The 11931-nt window shown below is 37.3% G+C and overlaps 1 pseudogene; it reads left to right on the top strand.

Annotated features, from left to right (window-relative positions):
- Positions 1–468: 468 nt before the first annotated feature.
- Positions 469–3172, top strand: LOC116107372 (annotated as a pseudogene).
- The last annotated feature ends 8759 nt before the right edge of the window (positions 3173–11931 follow it).

Here is an 11931-nt window from a genome sequence, read left to right as displayed (position 1 = left end):
CTCGAACTCTACAAAACCCCTATGTTCCCAACAACTGTTTAGTCTACGTTTGCTGATTGAGAGGTTTGTGTTCATTGTGTTTTTTGGAGCTATTGTGGCCAGCAAACGGTGAATTGCTATGGTCGGGAAGGTTAGGGGTTTTGTAAGGGGGATGCAAGGAGTCAAACGGTAGGGGTGGTTGGGGTTGTCACCGCTCAAAATAGCCAGAAACTGGCAAAAAAGTGCGGTGGTGGTGGTGGTTGAGGAAAGTAACTGGACTTAGTTAGCTTTGCTATCAAAAAACGAGAATCATTAAAATCATATTCTGCATTTAATTCGTTAATTATGATTATCTAATACTCGTGTTTCAAATTTAGAAATCAAACTGTAACACATGGTGTATATAAACAGAGAGAGGTATTGGCAGTACAACTACAATCAGAAGGCATTTCACCCAACAATTGACTTGAAAAACCTTCCTAAGTCTAAATGGCTCTTTATTGTCAGCTTACTTCACTGCCTTCATTCACATTCAAAAGATTGCCATCTATAAGCAGCTCCTTAGTTGGATTATCTAGGAACATTGTTGCTCCAGCTGGTAGATCAGTACTCAAATGTATGGCTGCAACCAAAACATCTGATGAAATCATTGTTAGGCGATCAACCAATTACCAACCTTCCATTTGGCCCCATGATTATATTCAATCACTTACCAGTAACTATGAGGTATAATTCTGTTCTAAAATTTTGTTGCTTATAGTTATAGAAACATGGTTCCCTTATGTAATTATAAGTTATTAAAATTAATTAGCTAATACAAAATAGGTTTTACGATGTATGCAGGGAGAACCATTTGCCAAATGAGTTGAAAAGCTTAAGGAAGAAGTGAGATTGATGCTTCGTAATTCAGTGGATCCTCTACATCAACTAGAGCTCATTGATGACCTGCAAAGACTTGGAGTATCTTATCACTTTGACGAGGAAATAAAAAGAAACCCTAAATAAGATATACACAATCATTCTAGCAATTATAAGCAAAAACAAGAAAGTTTATATGCCGTAGCTCTTGAATTTAGACTTTTAAGACAACATGGCTATGATATACCTGAAGGTATATTTATATACATATATAATTATATAATTATTTATTTATTTAATATATATACATGAAACGTTGCAATTTGTATTCAATTATACACTTTTTTTTCTGAAAAATATAAAATATAATATTTAATCTCATTTTCGTTCTTTCATCCTTTCTCCAGGAATTTTCGACAATTTCAGGGATAAGAAAGGAAACTTCCAGAAAGATGTTTGCAAAGGAATTTTATCTTTGTATGAAGCTGCATTTCTTTTTAAACAAGGAGAGAATGTGAACTTCAAAGATGTAAGAAGTTTCACGACCTCATACCTTAAGGCATATGTGAAGGACTACACTAGTAAGCCATGCATTGGAGCTACCATTGAATTGGAGGATGCTAAGATTGGAGGCAAGGTGGTTCATTGATGTATATGAGACAAGACCTGACATGAACGATATCTTGCTTGAGCTTGCTAAACTGGATTACAACATAGTACAAGCAACACACCAAGATGATCTAAAATATTCATCGAAGTAAGAGCCTAAGAGGCTAGTTAATTTGAACACCACAAATCTAACTTTACCTAATATACTAAAAGTAACAGGGAACTTCTTATCTTACTAAAAGATTTCTTGTCATCATATATATGAAGGTGGTGGAAGAACATGGGTCTTGGAGAGAAATTAAGTTTTGCAAGCGACAGATTGATGGAGAATTTCTTATGGACTGTGGAGGTAATATTCGAACCTGAGTTTAGATATTGTAGGAGGATGTCTACAAAGGTCAATGCCTTAATTACGACCATCGATGACGTGTATGGAAGCTTAGATGAACTTGAGCACTTTACTGATGCTATCGAAAGGCTGGTGGTTATATATATATAAATATATATATATATTATTGATATTTTTGTCAAATCTATGTTATGGTGGACAATGAATTGTTGAGCAAATACGTTCACACATCGTTCTTTTGTGCAAACATCTGTTGTTTAACACATTTTGCCAAGTGACGTTTTCTCTTTGTTGTCTTGCCTATCAAACTTGTTGTGTCGTTTGCAACAACTACTAGCAAGTGCACTAGTCTCAAGTAATATAGTATAATAAAATATAGGTTATCGTACCCAAGGGATTGTGTAAACAAGTACTGAAAAATTAATTAGTCTTAACTTTATCTAGATAATCAAAACTTAGAATGGTGATCTTTAAAATAGAAAATATTAGAAACGAATTGCAGTAAAACTAAAATTAAGAATTCAATGAGAGAAATCGGCTAAGACTTCAGAGTCATCTATAACTTCTCTGCACCGCTCAATTTACTATGGTCAATGAATTTATTTAACTAATATGACAACGGGATTTTCTAGTTTATCCAATATTCTTTCTCAAGCAATATTAATTCTACTTCTATTTCACAACCTAGATATCTCTATATAGATTTAATGAAATAGATGAGCATTAAGCTTTGTGAAATCCTCTAGCTTTCAGCAAAAGTTAATCCTGCCTATGACTATTGCATGTATCAAATCATATATCTCTATATCCAATTAATCCATGGCCTATATTACTAGAGTACTCATGTGATATCTTCTCTCGGTCTCAATCACACAAAACAATTCTATCAGAAATTGATCAAGTTCCTAATAGCACTAAGCACATNCTGACTTGAAGAGAAAAGAGGTCGAATTCCAAGTGGGTGATAAAGTATTTCTGAGAGTTTCCCCCTATAAGTGAGTGATGCGCTTCGGGAACAAAGGGAAGTTGGCGCCGAGATTCATTGGTCCATTTGAGATTCTACAACGAGTGGGGAAGGTTGCCTACAGGTTAGCACTACCCCCTCATATGGATAAAATACATGAGGTTTTTCATGTCTCGATGTTACGAAAATATGTAAGTGATCCCTCCCATATCCTGAGTGTTGAGGATGTTGAGCTAGCAGAGAACCTTGTGTATGAAGAACAGCCGGTTCAGATTCTGGACAAAAGGATTAAAGATCTTCAGAACAAGAGCATTCCTCTAGTAAAGGTTCTTTGGAGGAATCACAAAGTAGATGAGGCCACATGGGAAGTAGAGCAAGACATGCGGAATCGCTTCCCAGAGTTGTTCGTATGAATTTCGGGGACGAAATTCTTTTAAGGGGGGAAGAATTGTAACGCCCCACTTGAGGTACGTGGCTAATGTTTCTTATTTCGCTCTTATTTGAGTCAGTTTTTATGAATAGTGGTTGGTTGGTCTTTGGTTGTATTGATATATGGAGTTTTTGCCTTGAATTGAGTCAAATTTAGAAGGTTTTTGCTGTTACAGGGCTCGCCAGAGCGAAGGATAATCTTCGCCGCGGCGAAGAGGTGTTGAAGCCACGGGGAAGCTGCTGGACAGTTTCGCCTCGGCGAAGGAAGCTTCGTCGCCGTGGCGACGTGCCAGTTGAAAAGTTTATTAAGCTTTAGATATTTTTTCCTTTGGGTACTATTTGACCATTTTACCCCTAATTAGCAGGAAAAGTGGGGAGTAAAATGCAAGGAAATTCCATGGAGAATATGTTAGAATGGGGGTGTGTTTGTAAGGAATCAAAGGATATGGATGGAATTCCAAGAAAGAGCAAGGGCAAAATGGGAAGAATGGGTTGTTAAGAGATATTTAAGGGGGTTTAGTCTTTGAGAACTCTTTATTTTCCCATTCCATCGCCTCCTTTATTTTCCAAACTCTCTCAAAATTCCTTCAATCTTCCAAGGGTTTCCAAGAGCCTTTTTGAGTAACTTTTAGTAGGGTTTTAAGCTAAAGCATCCTAAGGTAAGGATTTTTGNGAAAAATAATTCACTGACCAAAAAGTAAAAGATTGATCACAGATCCATAAATAGACTAACCCTAGTCTTAGCCTGAGAAAATTAGTTCATAATAAAAGAAACAAGAGTAGAATCCAAGAAATAAATCATATTGAAAAAGTAAAAACAAACTCTTTGATGAATTTTGTTCTTGATTCTCCTTTCTCTTTTGTTACACAATAATCTCTCTCCAAGAATAGGTAAAATTCGGCCCCCTCAGGAGTAATCTTAATCATCCTTAAATACCCAAAAGAGTCCTAAACGAAAAAGGAAAGAAAAACTAATAAAAAACCTAAAAGTGCCTGACACTGCTCAAGCCGTGTCTAAATGTACGTCACCATAGCCTAGGCCATGGTGTTTCCTGTCCTCGTTATTTTATCTTCATTCCACCACCATGGCCGTGGTAAACCACCAAGGCAAGGCCATGACCTTCAAACTTGTCAGCTAATCTCAATTTCTTCAAGCTTTGAATTCCAATTTCATTCCAATGCTCCAATCTACTCAATTAATGCCTGAAAATTACAAAAAATCTTCAAATCAATAGCTGACCATTCATATTTCAAACTTAACAAAAACTAACATCAAAACACAGAAAATAAATGAGAAATTAACTAGAAGGCTATAAAAACAAACCTAAAAACACTAAATTTATGCAACTTATCAAAACTTATTTTAATTTATGATATTCTTGTGTGAGCTAACTTTATATGTGTCTCAATTTTCTTATGTGGTCTTAAAAGGTTGCAAGACTTTGTCTATGGTCCCGCAAGAAAGAGAAAAGATATGTTTACGGTCCAACAAAAAGTTGGAATTCTTTTTGTCCTCCACATGTTCACCTATGTCAGGCTCATGCCTTTTGCTTTTTCATTTCATGTGTGTGCACAGTGGATGTGTGCTTGCACACTTATTGTAACGCCCCACTTGAGGTACGTGGCTAATGTTTCTTATTTCGCTCTTATTTGAGTCGGTTTTTATGAATAGTGGTTGGTTAGTCTTTGGTTGTATTGATATGTGGAGTTTTTGCCTTGAATTGAGTCAAATTTAGAAGGTTTTTGCTGTTACAGGGCTCGCTAGGGCGAAGGATAATCTTCGCCGTGGCGAAGAGGTGTTGAAGCCACGGGGAAGCTGCTAGACAGTTTCGCCGCGGCGACGTGCTGGTTGAAAAGTTTATTAAGTTTTAGATATTTTTTCCTTTNAAATAAAAGAGAGAAACTTCCCTGCATGTAGAGGATTGAACACTTAGGAAGGTGGGCTTATATAGCGATCAAATTTGGCTTCCAGAATGAGTAGGCGATCATTGACATTGTTGATGCTAGTCTCTATTCATTGCACTACTTGTAAGATCATCTCTAGAGTCACAAATGCTTGAGCTTGTGGAGTCAGAACGGCTTGACCTTCAGTGTTCAGCGCAACTCTCTCTGCATGAAAGCTTATTGGAGTGTCATTTGCCAAGTTCTGGGGAGGAGACTGAGCAATGTCAAGCTGTGGCAGAATAGGGCATCCCTGTCCATCTTGTAAAACATATTGATCACGATAAGGAATACACATACGCATAGTAGTTAAGGTAGTAAGGTCAATACATTCTTTACCTACCATGGGTTCACCTAATTGCGCATCCGAGATGCCGACAAATTTAGCAATAGTGGTGATTAAACCACCAACTGCAATCTTACCGGTCCGACCATGTGCTACATGATTCAAATGTCCTAAAAGCCAAATACCCGAGTTGTGTTTATGGCCTTTCTCCATGCACCATAAACAAAACAATTCACTCTTATTAACAACCCATGTACTTTCTCCCCGCCCGAAAATGGTATGTGACATGACTCTATGAATGTATTTGTGGGCAGGGTTCCGTAAGTGGGTGGATTTGGAAAAACTAGCATCATATGGTTGTGTATGTTGGGTGTTGATAAAGTGGCGCCAAACTACGTTTTCAACATATTAAGGAGGAGGAAATCTGAAACCCAAGTTAGAGAAGCCAAAAATTGCATTAAACCGTGAAAGATTGAGACAATGGTCTTGGTTTAACAATCTAAATGAAATGCATCCTTCATCTTGACGATCTTTGGCGACTATCTTATAGGAAAAAGAACTAAGAAACTCTAAGGTTAATTTGACATAGGTGTTTGATTTCAACCCCATAAACGTAGTCCAACCTATGTTACGAAGCAGTCGACCAATTTCGTCGTTTAGGTCTAACTCTATCAACACTGCATCGTCCATATAACGTGTACAAACTACAGGCCATTGGGCAAGAGTGGCATACCTATCCTCTTGGTCCTTGCTTTTGAAAATAATAGCTCCTGGAATGTTTGGAGCTGTGGATCTTCGAGAGGACGAGGCGGATCGTTTTGAAGATGAGGACTTTGCTCCTTTTGTGGTCTTCCGTTTCTTTTGTGGACCCATGAAGTGCGAAAGTTGATATGCCTACAGATAAAACCAACAAAAATAAATTGAAACAAGACAAAAAGAGAAGAATGAGGTAGCAAAATGACAATGGTAAACACCCATATCTACCAACCAAATCAGATACGAAACTCCCCTGTTTCAGTGTGGCCAAATACAAATGAAAACTAAACAACCGACAGAAAAAAGATATAAAAGGAAACACAACCAAGACACGAGGAGAAGAAGAAAGAAGTTCAGCATGGACCCACCGAAGTATAAACCCACAACAACCAAAGCAATCTATGGCCAAAAAAAAAAAAAAATTAATTATTGATTCCACCAACCAAATCAAAGAAAGGCAGAGAAAGAAAACTTACCTTAAAAGAGAAAAGGACAAAAAGGAAAAAAATGCACAAGATTCAAACAAGAAGAAAACAAAGTTGGTTGGGAGAGGAAGATGGCTGAAGGGGCGAACAACAAGTGGAAAGTAGGAAGAAAGAAAATTGTTTTCTTTTTTTCTAGGGTAATGGCCTGCCACTTCCTTTTTTCTTTTTGTTAAACTTTTTGGTTTGTTTTTCTTTTTGGTTTTGTTGTTATTGGCGTGGCCATGGTCCTTCACATGGGCCAGGCCATGTGCCATACCATGGGATAACCCGTGGTTTCTGCTGAATATATTTTTTTTTTTTAAGAAGCCACGGTTGTGTAAAGTGACATAGGGTACCCCGTGGTGAAGGCTGGACTCGGCAACCTTTTCATCTGTCAACATGGCCACGGCTGTGTAAAGTGACACAGGGTACCCTGTGTTCTAGTCTGCTTAAAATTGTCTTCTTCTTCTATTATGTAAGCTTCCCCCAAACTTGTTCCTTGTTCTGACGATAACACACAAAAATAAATAAATAAATAAAACACAATTAAACAAAAATAAAAGAATTGTAGAAAAGAGAGGAACAGAAAAAGAAAGAAAGAAACAAAATTTATAGTTCTAATTTAGAGTCGTTAGCTTGACTTTCTGCGCTTGCTTATTCTGGTTCATGCAATGCCATGGAGATCTTATCGTTTTTCCATCCTCCATCTTCATAATGCTTGAGACGTTGTCCATTCACCTTGAAAGTGACTTTCTCCTCATGGGAAATTTCAATGGTGCCAGAAGGAAACACTTGGGTGACCGTGAAAGGTCCTGACCATCTAGACCTTAACTTACTTGGAAAAAGTCCGAGTCTAGAATTATAGAGCAACACCCTTTCCCCTTCGACGAACTCTCTTTTTGTGATATGCTTGTCATGCCATTTTTTTGTTCTGCCTTTATAGAGCTTCGCATTTTCATAAGCATGACTCCGAAATTCATCCATCTCATTGAATTGCAGCAACCTGTTCTCATCTACAGCTTGCATATCAAAGTTAAGAAATTTTGTAGCCCAATATGCATGATGCTCAAGTTCAACAGAGAGATGGCATGCTTTCCCAAAAACTAGTCTATATGGGGACATACTAATGGGGGTTTTGAAAGCTGTTCTATATGCCCACAATGCATCATCCAATCACAAAGACCAATCTTTTCTAGAGGTAACAGTCTTTTCTAAAATTCATTTTAGTTCCTTATTAGATATCTCTACTTGGCCACTAGTTTGTGGGTGATAAGGAGTCGCAACCTTATGTGTGATCCCATATTTTTTCAAAAGATTATCAAACTGTTTATTGCAAAAATGCGTCCCACCATCACTAATAATTGCCCTAGGGGTGCCAAATCTAGTAAAAATATGTTTCTTTAAAAATTTAACAACCACCCTAGCATCATTTGTCCTAAGTGCCTCAGCTTCCACCCACTTAGAAACATAGTCAATTGCCATAAGAATGTATTTATTAGAAAATGAAGTAGGAAAAGGTCCCATAAAGTCTATCCCCCAAACATCAAATAATTCACATTCAATAATGTTGTTCAAGGGCATCTCATGTTTCCTAGATATTTTCTCTGTTCGTTGGCACCTATCACAAGATGCAACATAAGCATAAGAATCCTTAAACAATGTAGGCTAGTAAAAACCTGCTTGTAGTACCTTTGCAACGGTCTTGGTTGGCCCAAAGTGGTCGCCTACCTCTCTGTCATGGCAGTGATGTAAAATGGATGTCATCTCCTCCTCAGGTACGCATCGTCGAATATTCTAATTTGCACAAACTTTGAACAAATATGTTTCTTCCCACAAATAATGTTTAACATCAGACAAAAATCTCTTTCGTTGGTGAAAAGTAAGATTTAAAGGAAGAACACCCGTGACAATATAATTTGCATACTGTGCATACCATGGAATATATGCATTTAGAATGGCAAATAATTGTTCGTTAGGAAACTCCTCTCTGATTGGTATTTCATCTCCTATTTCAAGATTTGTGTCCTCTATCCTAGATAGATGGTCAGCAACCATATTCTCTACACCCTTCTTATCCCTAATTTCTAGGTCAAATTCTTGTAACAACAAGATCCATCTAATTAACCTAGGTTTGGCATCTTTCTAAGCAAGTAAATATCTCAAGGCCGAATAGTCAGTGTTGACAATCACTTTACTCAAAACAAGGTATGAATGAAAATTTTCAAATGAAAATACTACTGCTAGGAATTCCTTTTCAGTGGTTGCATAATTCTGTTGAGTCAAGTTTAAGGTCCGACTAGCATAGTACATAGTTTGGAATACCTTGTTTTTTCTCTGACCAAGGATAACACCAATAGCTACATCACTAGCATCGCACATTAGCTTAAATGGAAAACTCCAATCGGGTGCCACCATAATTGGTGCAGTGATAAGCTTCTCCTTCAGAGTGAGGAAGGCCTGCAAACATTCAACATTAAAATCAAAAGGAGTATCGTTAATTAATAAATTAGACAAAGGCCTTGAGATTTTAGAAAAATATTTAATAAATCTTCTGTAAAATCCTATGTGTCAAAGGAAACTCCTCACAACCTTCACTGATGTAGGTAGGGGTAATTTTTCAATCACTTCCACCTTTGCTCTATCCACTTCAATCCCCTTTTGGGAGATTTTATGACCCAAAACTATTCCTTGCTGCACCATAAAATGACACTTCTCCCAATTTAAAACTAGGTTAGTGTCTTCACATCTCTGCAAAACTAAAGCCAAATTATTCAAACATGCATCAAAAGAGGAACCAAAAACTGAAAAATCATCCATAAAAATTTACAAAAATTCCTCTACCATATCATGAAAGATGGACATCATGCATCTTTGAAAAGTGGCAGGTGCATTGCATAAACCAAAAGGCATCCTCCTATATGCAAATGTCTCATAAGGACAAGTGAAAGTGGTTTTCTCCTGATCCTCTAGAGCTATAGCTATTTGGTTATACCCAGAATACCCATCAAGAAAACAATAAAACTCATGCCCAGCAAGTCTCTATAACATCTAATCAATAAAGGGTAAAGGGAAATGGTCTTTCCTAGTGGCATCATTTAATTTTCTATAATCTATGCACACTCTCCAACCTGTGACTGTCCTAGTAGGTATCATTTCATTATTTTCATTTTTTACCACAGTCATACCTCCTATTTTAGGTACTACTTGAATAGGACTCACCTATGAACTATTTGAGATAGGATAGATAATACTTGCATCGAGTAGTTTAATCGCCTCTTTCTTTACCATTTCTTGCATGCTTGGGTTGAGTCTCCTCTGAGGCTGAACTGTCGGCTTGTAGCTGTCTTCCATGAGAATTTTGTGCATGCAAATCGAAGGACTTATTCCCTTTATGTCAGCTATTATCCAGCCAAATGCTCCTTTATGCTCCTTCAACACCCTTAATAATTTCTCTTCCATCAAACCTATCAAAGAAGAGGAAATAATAACAGGTAAAGAAGACTCATTAAGAAATACATATTTCAAATGAGTAGGTAAGGGTTTCAATTCAAGATTTGGTGGCTCTTCAGTTGAGGGCTTTGTTTGAGACAATATTGGCCTTTCCCAATGTTTCAAATTTTTGTCGCATGGCCCTTTTATAAGGTGGATTTGCCTCCAAACTTGCTATAATCTCAATTAAGTGCTTATTCTCCCCTCCATCTTCTTTTGAATCAACCAAACAAGCTTCCAATGGATATTCATACCTGTTATTTTGAAAATACTCAGGAACCAAAGGATCAAAATCATCAATTCTAAAACATGTGTTATCTTCTAAAGGGTGTTTCATAGTTTTAAAAACATCAAATGTTACTTTTTCATCACCTACCCTAAGAATTAACTCATCTCTTTGCACATCAATCAATGCCTTACCTGTGGCTAAAAATGGTCGTCCTAGAATGAGAGGTATCTCAACATCTTCTTCCATATCCAACACAAGAAAATCGACAGGAAAAATAAACTTATCTACCTTGACAAGCACGTCCTCCACAATACCTCTGGGATATTTAATTGATCTGTCAGCAAGTTGTAGAGACACTGTGGTGGCCTTTGGTTCTCCAAGTCCCAATTTCCTGAAAACAGATAAAGGCATTAGATTAATGCTAGCACCTAAATCATATAAAGCTTTGGAAAACGAAAGTGAACCAATAATGCAAGGTATTGTAAAGCTCCCTGGATCTTTTAATTTGGTGGTAATTTATTTTGCAAAATTGCTGAACATTCTTCAGTGAGTTTTACTGTCTCTTGCTCTTCCGGTTTTCTCTTATTGGAAAGGATCTCCTTCAAGAACTTTGCGTAGCTAGGCATCTGAAGAAGAGCATCTGCAAATGGAATATTAATGTGCAATTTCTTAAAAATATCTAAAAATTTTGCAAACTGCTGATCAACTTTCTGCTTCTTCAATGCAAGAGGGAAAAGAGGTTGAATCACTATCTTCTTAGGTTCAAACAACTTTTCAGCAATGTTTTCTTGTTGCACTTTCGGTGCTTCCTCTTTCTCTTCCTCTTTATGCCCAATTTCCTTGCCACTTTTTAGTGTAATTGCCTTTACATGCTCCTTTGGATTCTTCTCTGTGTCATAGGCAACGTTCCCTGAGCTCTCTCTGATATCAAATTTGCCAATTGCCCCATCTGAGTTCCAAATTTCTGATCGAAGCTTCCTGATTCTGAAATCTTGTTTCACTGGAGCTTACAAACTTTGTCACTAGTTCCTCCAAATTGGGCTTCTTTTCTTGAGGAAAACCCGGAGGTGGCGGTTTCACTACATTTTGACTGCTCCATGAAAAATTCGGGTGACTCCGCCAACCAGGGTTATAAGTACTAGAGTAGGGATTATTTTGTTGTTGCTTGTGAAAATTACCAACATAATTAGCATTTTAGCAGAATTAGCAATTTTAGTAGAATTAGCAAAAGGGTTACCTACTTGACATTCATTGCTAAGATGGCCTCCTCCACATAGATCACAACTCATGCTCTTCACTTGCATGATTGGGGCACTCATATTGTCAATCTTTTTGTTCAATGCTTCCAATTGAGCAGAAATTGTTGTGATTGCATCCACTCCATATAATCCTGCTGCCTTCCTTTGTGGCACTTTATCAGACTATCATTGATAACTATTTGAAGCCATCTCATCTAATAATTCATACGTATAATCCTGCTGCCTTCCTTTGTGGCACTTTATCAGACTATCATTGGTAACTATTTGAAGCCATCTCATCTAATAATTCATACGCTGCTTTTGGTGTCTTCTTCATTAT

Source organism: Pistacia vera, unplaced genomic scaffold (assembly GCF_008641045.1).
Source record: "Pistacia vera cultivar Batoury unplaced genomic scaffold, PisVer_v2 Contig534, whole genome shotgun sequence".
NCBI lineage: Eukaryota > Viridiplantae > Streptophyta > Magnoliopsida > Sapindales > Anacardiaceae > Pistacia > Pistacia vera.
This window is presented reverse-complemented; position numbering and strand designations above follow the sequence as displayed.